Genomic DNA, 13,572 nt, shown 5'->3' with positions numbered 1-13,572 from the left:
GAATTGGCAGTCGTAATATAAATATGAGGTGCAAAATAAAGTTTGAAATGCAAACACAAAAAAATTGAATAATACGTTTATCCGAGTTAAATTGATGATCATTCAAAGATTCCAATGACACTTAAATATGCAACCACAAAATACAAATCATACTTTAGGCATTTTTGAAGTATGGACAAGATGAGACTAAAGTGGATGTTGACAAATTATTTTTGTAGCGTTTGGTATGATTAAAACAAAACACAACCAAAATTACTATGTCCTTAATACAAAATAACTTAAATTACCTTAAAATTAACCGATAAAAATACCCTAAAATCTTTGTCTAAATCAAAAGGAATCATTTGTGAAGGAATAACAAAAAAATAAATAAATAAACCCAAGTTAAATCAAAGTTTGAAGAATAACAACATTTTTTTACTGCAATACGTGAATTAATTCACATTTATTTACTCCCACGTTATCAACATCTACATTTTGTGCATTATACCTCACCCAAAATTAAAGGGAAAATGACTCTTGAGGGTAATTAACTTTTGCGTTTGTACTCATTTGGTCTTTTTTTATATTCATTATACCATCGAACTTGTTGTTTGCGTTCACCATAACCCTTTTGACCGGCTTTTGACCTGTGATAGCCGGTCAAAGGGTTATGGTGAACACAAACAACAAGTTCAATGGTATATTGAGTACAAAAAAAAAGGGGACCAAATGAGAACGAACTCAACAGTTGGTTACCTTACTGAGTCATTTTCCCGGAAAAGTTAAATGAAATTAAAGTTGCAAAATTATCAAAGACTGCAACCTTTTTTTGGCTATAACGTATATGAAGAGCGTTTCAAAGGGGTAACATTGTTAAAACATGGTCTATGTTATGTTTACTATGGTTAGCTGTCAACACCTTGCAAAAGGATATGACTGTATATGAGAGATATATTTATCGGCATAAACGTTTACCTCAAGGTATATTATGGTGTTGTGTCTACAAAATTAGCATGATATTGTACATATTGATGTTGTATCTTATCCGCATGAATTCGATCTTAAAGCTAAGTAAACTCAAAAATCATAGCACTTGTGATTCCACTCGTTTGTAGACTTGTCTAGAATCCATGATACGATAAATCATTTGATTGGAAATATAAATGTAGTCATGAAATGCGCCTGCTTAGTCAAGATTCCCCTAATAAATATTCATGTGCATTACAAAGTTGTACAGATATGAATAATGTTCTTTTGTGGGTTATGTTTTGAAGAGAAGCAAGAATGAATCTCATAAAGTCATTAATATCAATAGGAGATGACGTGGGATTTGCTATAAATGAGTAAAGGGAAAATGAATCAGGAGGGTAACCAACTATTGCATTTGTTCTCATTTGGTCCCTTTTTTTTGTACTCAATATACCATCGAACTTGTTGTTTGTGTTTACCATAACCCTTTGACCGACTATCACAGGTCAAAAGTCGGTCAAAAGGGTTATGGTGAACACAAACAACAAGTTCGATGGTATATTGAATACAAAAAAAAAAAGGAAATGGACCAAATGAATACAAACGTAAAAGTTAATTACCCTCAAAAGTCATTTTCCCAAAATTAAATCAAATTTTGAGAAACGACGATAACCTTTTTTTACTAACATACCAAACTTTTTTTTTTGCTTCTCAAGCATTTTATCTTGAATTATAAACATCAACATTAAATACTAGCATTTTAGTTGATGCATTTTTGTATTATCTAAATTCGAGAAAACAGTAGCACACAAAGCTTCTTCATTGCACCAAAATTTTATGAACAATGACCATAGTTAAATTTTTAATGCAATCAATAATTATTTCATTTTATTGTTGAAGGCATCCCCAATTCTTTTCTAAGCGCAATCAAAGAAGCTATTTTACAACAATTATTAAAGAACTCTAGTGATAGAATGACAAGGAACACCAGATTTTTTTTATATATAAAATAAATATCTAGGAGTTGGATTTGGTTTCCATTGTGAGAGGTAGAGGATTAAGGAACTTTGTTTTTTAAAATCTATTGTATTTAGTGATGAACCATGGAAGAAACGAGAGAGACGAGAGATGGGGGCATTTTTGTCAAATATATTTTGTTCCATCCAGTTCCACCATTTTGGGTGGGACTAAAATCTAACAAAACAGTCCCATTGACTTGGTCAAAATTTTATGTTGTTCTTGTCCTATGCCAAATGCTATTCGAGAGAACATTGCTCTGTTTTGTCCTTGTTGTCACTATGATCTCCAAAACCAACAGTTTGATCTTGCGAAATGGTTATTTAGAAGTTACAAAAACAGAGGATTCATATTGTTATGGGAATACCAAAAAGTGGTTTTATGTTATCTTGTATGTAAACTTCATACTTAAACCTGTTCGGTGGATACAAATGAAAAGGTTTTACTTCAAATTTTGCAAATAGAAAGAATGATAAGTGCAACTAATTTGATATCTCACAATGGAATATTGTATTTTTTTAGGCAAAGAATTAAATACATTTTAATACCTATGTTTAAATGACCAATACGAATATGAAAATTATCTTGAACACCAAATGCTTATTTTGTTCTGACCTTATGGTTCTGTAGACTTTTCATTTCGAGAAACAGTTATTGATACTAAATAAGTATTGAGTAGATATTAAAAAGTAACATAAACAGGCTGCATATTTTAATGTGAAGTTGAACATAAATGTGACATAAGATGAGAAAAGTAAATAGATAACAATGAAGAAGAAGCCATAATAATGATGAACTTGATATTGGCAAACAGAAATTACTAAATGATAACAAACTTGCAGACCAAAGATGACCAAAACCACACCTTTTAGAAAACCAAGAAGCCATCTACACAGTAAAACAAGGAGCATCCACTTCTTCCTTTGGCACAAGCTTACCAATGAGCTTAAGTAAAGATCTAGCTTTTATATAAAACAAGAAGCATCTAAAGATCTAGCTTTTATATGATCAAGTAACATTGCTACAGTTGAAGCATCAAGTGAAAAACCTTTTCCTTCCATTTCCAGTAAAAGCACCTCTACCATATCATGATGAACATACTTTAAAATTCCTTGGAGAAGAACATTGTAAGTCACACTATCCGGCTGGTAGCCCCTTTCCTCCATCTTAAGAAAAAACTCTTTTGCTTCACTCACTAATCCTTCCCGACAAAAACCACTGATCATTGTATTATATGTCCAAATATTAGGTGGTAAACCTTTTATAGTTAGTTCATTAAAAAGGTTCCTTGCAATATCAAACTTCCCACTTTTACTTGCACCATCAATAAGTATATTATATATTGTAATATCCGATTTTATCTTATTCGCCCCTTCCAAATGAAATAAAGTTAGTGCTTCATCCACTTGTTTGTTGTTGCATAGACCCTTCAAGACTATTCTATAAGTGCTTTCATCTGGAATCAGTTTTTGTGGTTGCATCTCATTAAAGAGTTCGCATGCAGCTTCACAACGTCCAGCTTGAAACAATCCCTGTATCATGATACCGTAAGTGATCACATTCGGTTGCATACCACCTTTTTTAGTTATTTCATGAAACAAATCCATGGCTTCTTCTATCTTTAGTTTCTTGCAATACCCATTCATTAAACTACTATAAGTATGATACGTCCCAAACAAACCGCTTTGGTCGTGTTTATCAGAGACGCTTTAAGAAAAAGTTTAAAATAGGATAATTATAAGTTATAGTTATCTAGTTATTATTGCTTAGTTATTTTATTATTTAGGAATCGGATGTTTAGGACTTTTGGTTATTTTAGCAGGTCACTATAATTGGTGCACCATAGGGAGAATTGTTTCTTTTATCGATTAATTAATAAAGCCGTGAGGTAATTTTGGAGTTCTTCCTGTGACTCGAATAACAGGAACAGTTCACGGGAATACCTGTGATCATATCAATTGGTATCAGAGCAAAACGCTCCTGATGTCAGATGCGGAGAGGCTGTCAGGCAAGGGCACCAACACCAAGCGATTGGTAGCGTTGGAGGAGGTAGTCAACAAGGCATTGGAGTCAGCCGAGGCACGTCAGACGGAGTTTGCGGACCAGATTCAACAGCTGATCAGGGCTGTTGCTGAGTTGACGGTGGCGGTGGGTCGGCCTAAGAAGAAATCAAAGTACGAATCCCCGTCTGATCCCAGTGACGATTCGGAGGATGACGACTCGGATGTTTCTGATCGCAGTTCTCGATCAGGGGCTTCCAAACGATCAAAGAAGGAGGGCCGGAAACGCGACCTGGTTCGGGATTGTCGAAAGATGAAGATACCCCTTTTTTCAGGGGAGGATGTGCAGGGCTGGCTCTACAAGGTTGAGAGGTATTTCGAGCTACACAAATTCCGTGGTAAGGACAAGCTTAAGGCCGTCGGAATTTGTTTGGAGGGAGCGCCACTGTCCTGGTTTCGGTGGAAGGAAGAGAAATCTCCCTTTGGTTCGTGGTCGCGGTTTAAACGGAAGTTGCTGGAACGATTCCAGCAGTCGCACGAGGGAAGCATTAAGGAACAATTTTTGGATATTCGTCAGGAGGGTACGGTGCGGGAATATGTGGATCGATTTGAAGGTTTTGCGGGTCAATTGCTGGGTGTACCAGATGATATCATGGAATGTACCTTTATTAAAGGTCTAAAACCAGAAATTAGAGGGGAGGTTTGGATCGCGAAACCTGGTTCACTCGAGCACGCCATCCGGGTGGCAATCAAGATTGATGACAACAAAGGCGGAGGTGTGGTTAAGTCGGGCTCTGCTACATCTAAGGGGAATTATGGTTATGGAACTAGAAGAGGGATTTCACCCCAAATTAAAACTAATATGGGGAATACAAGCCTAGTATAGACTAATGTCAAGAAGGAGGATAATGTGCAAGGGGGATTCAAGAAGCTGACAGCTGCTGAACTGGCAGATAAACGGGCTCGTGGACTCTGTTTTAGGTGTGATGGGAAGTTTGCGCCTGGCCATAAGTGTCCAAGTAAGGCTTTGCAGGTTCTAATCATTGATGGGGAGGAGGACGATGGGGGTGAAGAGGAGTTGGAAGATGGCAATCATGCGCATTTGGACATGGCAGAAGTATCACTCAATTCTGTAAGTGGTCTAACCTCGCCTAGGACAATGAAAGTATTAGGAAAGATTGGGGATAAGGAGGTAGTAGTTCTCGTTGATAGTGGGGCCACCCACAATTTCGTTTCCTCAAGATTAATTGACGAACTAGCCCTCGTGGTGACGGGTACACGGTCGGTGGGAGTGAAACTGGGTAATGGAGTGATCGCGTGAAGTTTTGGATGTTGCAAGGGGTTGGTTCTTGAGTTGCTCGAGTTGCGTGTGATCGAAGACTTTTTACCTTTTTAGCTTGGGGGGTCCGACGTGATTTTGGGTATCAAGTGGCTGCAAACACTGGGTGATATGACCGTAAATTGGTTGGAACTTAGGATGCAATTTTGGTTAGATCACCGACTAGTCACTCTCCGAGGTGACCCAAGTTTATCAAAATCCATGGCGTCTTGTAAGACGTTGCAAAAGTTGTTGCAGCAGGAAGGTGAGGGATACCTCGTGCACCTCCAGGGCGATTATGGCTTGTTAAATTCTGGTATAACTTCCGCTCCAATCAAGGCGGTATTGGATGGTTTTGGCGACGTTTTCAGTTTGCCGGTTGGTTTACCACCGACTCGAAGTCATACTCACTCTATTATACTTAAGGAAGGCACACCACCCATAAGTGTAAGGCCCTACCGATACCCGCACGTGCAAAAAGACGAGATTGAGCGGTTAGTACGGGAAATGTTGGATGTAGGTATTATACAACCAAGCACGAGTCCATTCTCTAGTCCTGTTTTGCTGATAAAGAAAAAAGATGGCAGTTGGAGGTTTTGTGTGGATTATCGGGCCCTTAATAAAGCGACCGTGCTCGACAAGTTTCCGATTCCTGTCATCGATGAGCTTTTGGATGAATTGCATGGGTCCGTGATTTTTTCACGATTGGATTTGAAATCTGGTTATCACCAGATCCGAATGAGGGAAGCAGATGTTCCAAAGACAGCTTTTAGGACACATGAGGGCCACTACGAGTTTCTTGATATGCCGTTTGGGTTAACTAACGCACCTGCTACTTTTCAATCGCTAATGAACCGAGTATTCCAGCCTTTCTTGCGTCGATTTGTGCTTGTTTTTTTTTATGACATCCTAGTTTACAGCAAATCTGAGGATGAACATGTTGGGCACTTGTCGACGGTGCTACAAACTATGCGAAAGCATAAATTATTTGCAAATCATAGGAAGTGCTCGTTTGCTCAAGCACAAATCGAATACTTGGGATATTTAGTGTCGGCTAATGGGGTTTCGGCTAATCTCGCGAAGATTGATGCCATGTTACAATGGCCAGAACCCAAAACGTTGCGGGAGTTGCGCGGGTTTCTGGGTTTAACCGGGTACTACCGTAAGTTTGTTCGTAATTATGGGAAGATAGCGGGTCCTCTCATGGAGCAGTTAAAGAAAGATAATTTTGGGTGGAACGAAGGGGCAGCGTGGGCTTTTCAGCAGCTTAAGTTTGCTATGACACGGGTGCCTGTGTTGGCCTTACCCGATTTTAACAAGACGTTTGTTGTTGAAACTGATGCGTCGGGGTTTGGTGTGGGGGCGGTATTAATGCAAGATGCACGTCCGATTGCGTATTTTAGTCAATTTTTGGGGTCTCGAGCTCGGTTGAAGTCCGTTTACGAGCGGGAATTGATGGCAATTGTGTTTGCGGTTCAAAAATGGCAGCCATACTTGTTGGGACGGAAGTTCATTGTTCGAACAGATCAGCGGAGTTTGAAGTATTTGTTGGAACAACGCATGGTGGCTGAAGATCATCAGAAGTGGTTGTCCAAGTTGTTAGGGTATAACTTCGATATTGAGTACCGTCCCGGAAAGGAGAACAACGCGGCTGATGCTTTGTCACGAAAAATAGGGGTAGAATGTGGTGCACTAGCAACCGGGTGCAACATCGACTGGGGAAGGTTGTGGCGTGAGCTGGAGCTGGACACCGAATTGGTTGGGCTTCGACAATGATTACGGGATGGGCAGCAGGTACCAGTTGGTTTTTCTATTGAAAAGGATCGGCTTTTGTTTAAGGGGAGGTTAGTTCTGAATCGCAATTCAGAGTGGATTCCCAAATTGTTTCATGAATTCCATGGGAGTGTAGTGGGTGGTCATTCGGGGGTGCAGAAAACTTACCAACGGATGGCTCGGGAATTGTTTTGGATGGGAATGAAGGGTAATATTGCATGCATGGTTGCACAGTGTGATGTGTGTCAGCGCCAAAAGTATTCCACTTTGGCTCCTAGTGGATTGTTACAGTCGCTGGAATTACCTAATAAGGTTTGGTCCGAGGTTACTATGGATTTTATTGGTGGGTTACCCAAGTCGGAGGGGTTTTCGGTTATTTTTATGGTGGTTGACAGGTTAAGTAAATATGCTCATTTTGTTCCGTTGAAACATCCATACACAGCCTTGACAGTGGCAGGGGTTTTCTTGCGAGAGGTGGTTCGTCTGCATGGCGTTCCGGAGTCTATTGTGTCGGATCGGGATCGCGTTTTCTTAAGTTTGTTTTGGCGTGAATTGTTTCGTTTGCAGGGTACTAAGTTAAAGCGGAGTACGACATACCATCCTCAAACTGACGGTCAAACTGAGGTGGTAAATCGTTGTTTAGAGACTTATCTTCGTTGTTTGGTGGCGGATTCTCCAAGAAATGGGCTAAATGGTTGTCGTGGGCGGAGTTTTGGTACAATACTTCCTTTCACACGTCCTCCAATACTACTCCTTTTCGGGTGCTCTATGGACGGGATCCGCCCCATTTGGTTTATTATGGCAGTCAACGCTCTTCGGTGGGATCGATGGAAGAATACTTGGAAGAACGAGACTTGATGATGGGAGAGTTGAAGAAGTATTTATTGCATGCCCAACAACTGATGAAGATTAAAGCTGACAAGCATCGAAGGGAGGAGGAGTTTGTTGTCGGGGATCGGGTCTTTCTCAAGTTGCAACCGTATCGGTAGCATACAGTGGCTCGTCGCCCAAATGAAAAGCTTGCTCCTCGCTATTTTGGTCCCTTTGAGGAGTTAGAAAGAATTGGTCGGGTGGCTTATCGTTTGCGATTACCAGACTCGGCGAGGATTCATGATGTTTTCCACATTTCCCAGCTGAAAAAGGCAGTTGGTAATCATTTAGTCCTTCCACAGTTGCCGAGTACTTTGACTGCTGATATGGAGGTTTTATTAGAACCTGCTCAGATAGAAGGGGTTCGTGAAGGGGCGTCGGGGCAGGAAGTTTTGATTCGATGGAAGGATCTTCCATCTTATGAAGCTACATGGGAGTTGATGGCTGATATGGTGCAGCAGTTTCCTAGTTTTCACCTTGAGGACAAGGTGAATGTTTGGGCGGGGAGTAATGATACGTCCCAAACAAACCGCTTTGGTCGTGTTTATCAGAGACGCTTTAAGAAAAGTTTAAAATAGGATAATTATAAGTTATAGTTATCTAGTTATTATTGCTTAGTTATTTTATTATTTAGGAATCGGATGTTTAGGACTTTTGGTTATTTTAGCAGGTCACTATAATTGGTGCACCATAGGGAGAATTGTTTCTTTTATCGATTAATTAATAAAGCCGTGAGGTAATTTTGGAGTTCTTCCTGTGACTCGAATAACAGGAACAGTTCACGGGAATACCTGTGATCATATCAAAGTAACAACCAGTGGCGGATACAGGCCTTTCAAGTGGGGTGTATGGCCCCACTTGATAGTGGCTCCCACCATATTTTATACTAAACAAACCTCCAAAAATTCCATTTTTTTTTACTAAAACCCCCTCCTTGGCACCCACTTATACAGAAAATACCCTCATTGATATTTGTTTTTACTAAAAAAACCTCAAAAATACTTTGCATTTTCAGAATTTTCCACTTTTATACATTTTTTTATGTATAATGGACCCCGGTTAAGTTTTGTTCTGGATCCGCCACTGGTAACAACATTAGGCACCAGACCTCGAGACCCCATCAAATTTAAAACTTCCCTTGCTTTGCTCATTTCACCTCGCAAACAATACCCATCAATAAGTGAGTTGTAAGTCACTAAATCAGGATCCTTCCCTCTCTGCATCATTAAGCTAATAATACAATTTGCATCCTCCACCTTCCCTTCCTTGCAAAGTGCATCAACTAATATGCTATAGGTATGAACATCTAGGGAGATCCTTTCATCCTCCATCTCTTTGAGCAATTTAGAGACCTCATCCCAACGACATAAGTTACAAAGGCCATGAATCAAAGATGTGTAAGTGACAACATCAGGTAGGATGCCTTTGTGGAAGACCATTTCTTTGTAGAGGTTTAAAGCATCATCTACCATTTTGTCCTTGCAAAGGCTGTCAATGATGGTGTTATATGTGACCACATAAGGTTTACAACCCTTTTCATCCATTAGTTTAAGCAAAGCAATGGCTGTATCATTATTACCAGATTTGCAAAGTCCTTTAATCATAATGCTGTACATAATTGCATTAGGTTCACAAAGTGCTTCTTTGATCAGCTTCTTGAATAACCTTTCGGCTTTGAGAACACTATTTTCTAGGACAAGTCCATATAAGAGGGTGCTAAAGGTTCAGACATTTGGTAATATATTGTGTTTGAAGCTATAGCCTAAGACTGCAAATCCTTCGTTTGTGCGATGCATTTGGCAGCAGCACTTGATCACAATGCTAATAGTGTACGCATCAACAGGAACACGAACGAGATTCATTTGTTTAAAAAGATCAATAGAACAAGAATAAATCTTCATTTTGGCAACAACTGGTTGAATTTAACAACTGACGGCAGAGGTTGTCTCTGTGTCATTTCATCAAACAGTTGGAGGGCATCATTAAGGTTAGTAATCTTCTTACTCACAGATCGAGGATGATTAGGTAGTGTTTGACCATTGGAAAGTGACGTTGAATGAAATGGAGATGAAATGGTTTTGGGGGTAAGGGTTCCGGTTCCTGATTGTAAAAATGATGAAGGATTTCTGAATGGAAGGAGTTGGGAATGAGTAACGAAGGTAGCATTGAATTTGTTGAGGGGATGAGAGACTATAAAAGAAACAAGGTTTTTTGGTTTCGTCGTAAACATCATAACCATCTTCCAAGTGAAATCGAGCTTTAACTACTTGGATATTCACCGTGAATGAGAGACTTTGAGTCAGAAAATCGAGTTACTAGCTTCATTTTCATTGGTGAAAAACCACTTTGTGGGTTAGACCTGCTTATTATTTATTAGCTTATTTGAATAAGCAATAAACAATAAGCATCTATAGATGCTTATTAAAATCAGCTTATTTAGCTTATCTCTATCATAATAAGCTGATTTTTAAGAATTCATATCCAAATACTTAAACTTAGCTTATTATGGTGGGAATAAGCAATAAATAACAAACACCCTCTTTTTTCCCTATCCAAACACCCCCTAATATTTAATTCTAAATTTTTTAGCTTATTGTTTCCTTAAATTTTAAATATCTAATAGTTTTAACATAACTCATACACAATTGACTGTTCCCTTTACTTATCCGTTTGTGAAATCTGAATCTGGATATAACCAATTTATCTAAATTGGCAGCAACCCACTGTGTGCATTAGGAATGTCAAAAAGTCTCATGGGGGCCCCGCACCGTTTGTGGGAATTTATTTAAAAAATCGGGGGTGGGGACCGGGGCAGAGGCAAGGTTAACCCCCGTTTTATTTTCGGGGGCAGGGGCGGGGATAGGCAATCCCGTCCCGAAACACACATGGGGACCCCGTTAATAAATCACACACACACACACACACACACACACACACACACACACACACATATATATATATATATATATATATATATATATATATATATATATATATATATATATATATATATATAATAAAAAATAACATGATTTTGGGCTTCCAAAATTCATCAAAAAAACATGTTCTTAAGTTGTTAGTATAATGTTATTAAGACGCCATAACTTTTTTATTTTTAACATGTAAAATTCTGTTATAAGTAATTATTTGTTATCTTAGAAATAACTTCTTTTAGCCTAAATAACAACTTCTTTTAGCCCAATAAAAGGCAGTCCAAAATCAATCGGGGGCGGGGGTAGTAAAGCGGATTCGGGGGCGGGGGCGGGGGTAGGAAGGCTGAACATTTCGGGGGCGGGGGTGGGGACGGGGGAACGGGGAAATTTCAGGGGTGGGGACGGGGAATGCACTTCCCATCCTGTTTGCCCCCGTTGACATCCCTAGTTTGCATCACCAAAGTTGACTCTTTTTAGCTTCAAAAATAAAAAACAATGGGAAATTGGAATAAGTTTTTTCAAACGTTACATGACTTTCACTTTTTCCAATTTCGTCTGATTCAATATTTTCAGTCTTCTAATTAGGTGTCACCATCGGTAGTGATGTGTACGGGACTTGAACCCGATTTTTCATTCTTTCTAATTATGAACTCTGTTTATTGAAATATTTGTTGATTTTATAGTACTGATACAAGAAAACATCACTTGCATTGTGGGTTAATTTCAAAATTAGGGATACTTTAAGGAACAGGACAGAGAATATGTGAAATGCTTTTCAACAAGAGTATATATGAGAAAGATGTTGTTCAAACAGTCGCAATTGCTATCATTATCAGGTGAATCAAATTTTATTGGTTTTGTATTAAGATAATTATAACATGACAGTTATTTATCATTCTAAAAGTCATTAAATAATTATTTAAAAATAGCTAGGAAAGCAATCTCAAGATAAAGAAAGAGGTTCAAGTTGACCTTTTCTCCTAACATGTTTTAGTAAATAGTAGATGAATAGTGTGGTTGTCTTACTGATTTAGACCAATATCTGGAACTCCTACCTCAAAAAAAACATTTGCTATATCCATGCTATGTGATGACTTTTATTTGGATTGAAGGACAAGTGAAATTACCAAATGATTTACAGATTTACATTCTTTTGTAATCGGGTTTTTCGAATAATGTCAATTTTTTTAAATCAACTATAGAAATATAAGTTTATACTGGTAATAGCCTTGAACATGTTAAATGGTGGGTTTTTTTTTTTTTTTTTTTTTTTTTTTTTTTTTTTTTTTTTTTTTTCTTTTTGTATTTTATTTACCTAACCTTTGCTCTTCATGGTATAATAGAAGTTGGTGAAATGTCAAGGAGTAAGGTTGAAATTTTTTATTGAGTTGCATCTCAACCATCCCTTTCACCTTAGGATTTGGTTGCATATCATCCTTCAAGTACTTTTACTTTATTCCTTTTCTACATATGTATTTTGAAGTTAATCTATTAGGCCAACTGATAAAAGTTTACATTTACCTTTTTATATATCCTTTTTAAGTTATAAGATTGATTTAAATGATTTATATGTTGATTCGGTGTATAATATGACTCTAATTTCATAATATGGGTGACACCATGAAGTTTTAATCCATTTCTCAGTTTTCATAAGCAAACCAAGTAGGTTGCTATTCTTGCCTCTATTTGTTTTCAATGCCATCATAATGCTATTAACTTCCCATATTGTTTCACCTGGTGTAGCAATAAAAGCATCAAAATGCTTAGGCAGCTTTCCTTTAGTGCATACCCGCCATTGGTGGTCACTCCGCTCAATATCATCAAATGCAATATGCAGGTCGGTTTCTATCTCAATCACTTGTTCATATGAATGTTTGATGTATGAGTAGAAACTATTGGTTGAAATTTATGAATGTGATGATTTCAAATATCTTATTCGAAGGTGCCTTTTACATTGCTTAATACAATCATAATCTGATTTACACTAGTATATGTGTCATCGATACACATCATTTTACCTAATCACTTGCAATGTTTATGATCTGTCATTAGGTTATGTTTATCATTTCGCCATGCCTTGATACAAAATTCTGATTTGAAAGTGGAATGTATATTTAACAATCAATAGATTCCAACTTTATATATTGAGTTTGATAGGCGTATTGCAACAAATATTATAAACAAAGCTTTAGAGTATTTAAATATAGCTTTTGATAACCTCGATAAGCCATTCTTTAATGGCAAGATCACAAAGCTACATGAACTTAATAAGATGAAATAGTAAGTGGACATCAAAATCTCAATTACATTGTTTGAATTTAGTTTTAAAAAAACAAAATGCGTGTTTATTGTGAGTTTTGTATCCTGAAATTTCATACATATAAGATAAACATATCCAAATCTTCAGATTAACCCTGCAATATGTATACGTATTTAATTTAAAATAAATACCGAAAATCAATGATAATAACCTCCAAATTCATCAAACATGTACTAGTTCATAAAAGTAACTAATGTATTAATAAGCCTAATATCAACTATGAAAATCAAGGAGTAACAGATAGAGAAGCCTAATATTCCATTATGAATTTCACGTGATGGTTTGGATGATGATAGCATATTTTCATATTTTCACATAGCCGATTCTTTGCAACAAAAACCAGGTATATTAAGTATTTGAAGAAAGTTGATCACACCATAATTTTTTCCA

General features: G+C 37.6%; 1 pseudogene; it reads right to left on the bottom strand.

The window, feature by feature from the left end:
- Positions 1-2,856: 2,856 nt before the first annotated feature.
- On the bottom strand, positions 2,857-10,168 carry LOC111898334 (putative pentatricopeptide repeat-containing protein At1g12700, mitochondrial; annotated as a pseudogene).
- Between the last annotated feature and the right edge of the window lie 3,404 nt (positions 10,169-13,572).

This window comes from Lactuca sativa, chromosome 3 (genome assembly GCF_002870075.4).
Source record: "Lactuca sativa cultivar Salinas chromosome 3, Lsat_Salinas_v11, whole genome shotgun sequence".
Taxonomy (NCBI): Eukaryota; Viridiplantae; Streptophyta; class Magnoliopsida; order Asterales; family Asteraceae; genus Lactuca; species Lactuca sativa.
Note: the sequence above shows the minus strand (reverse complement) of the source record. Positions and strands in the feature narration are given on the sequence as shown.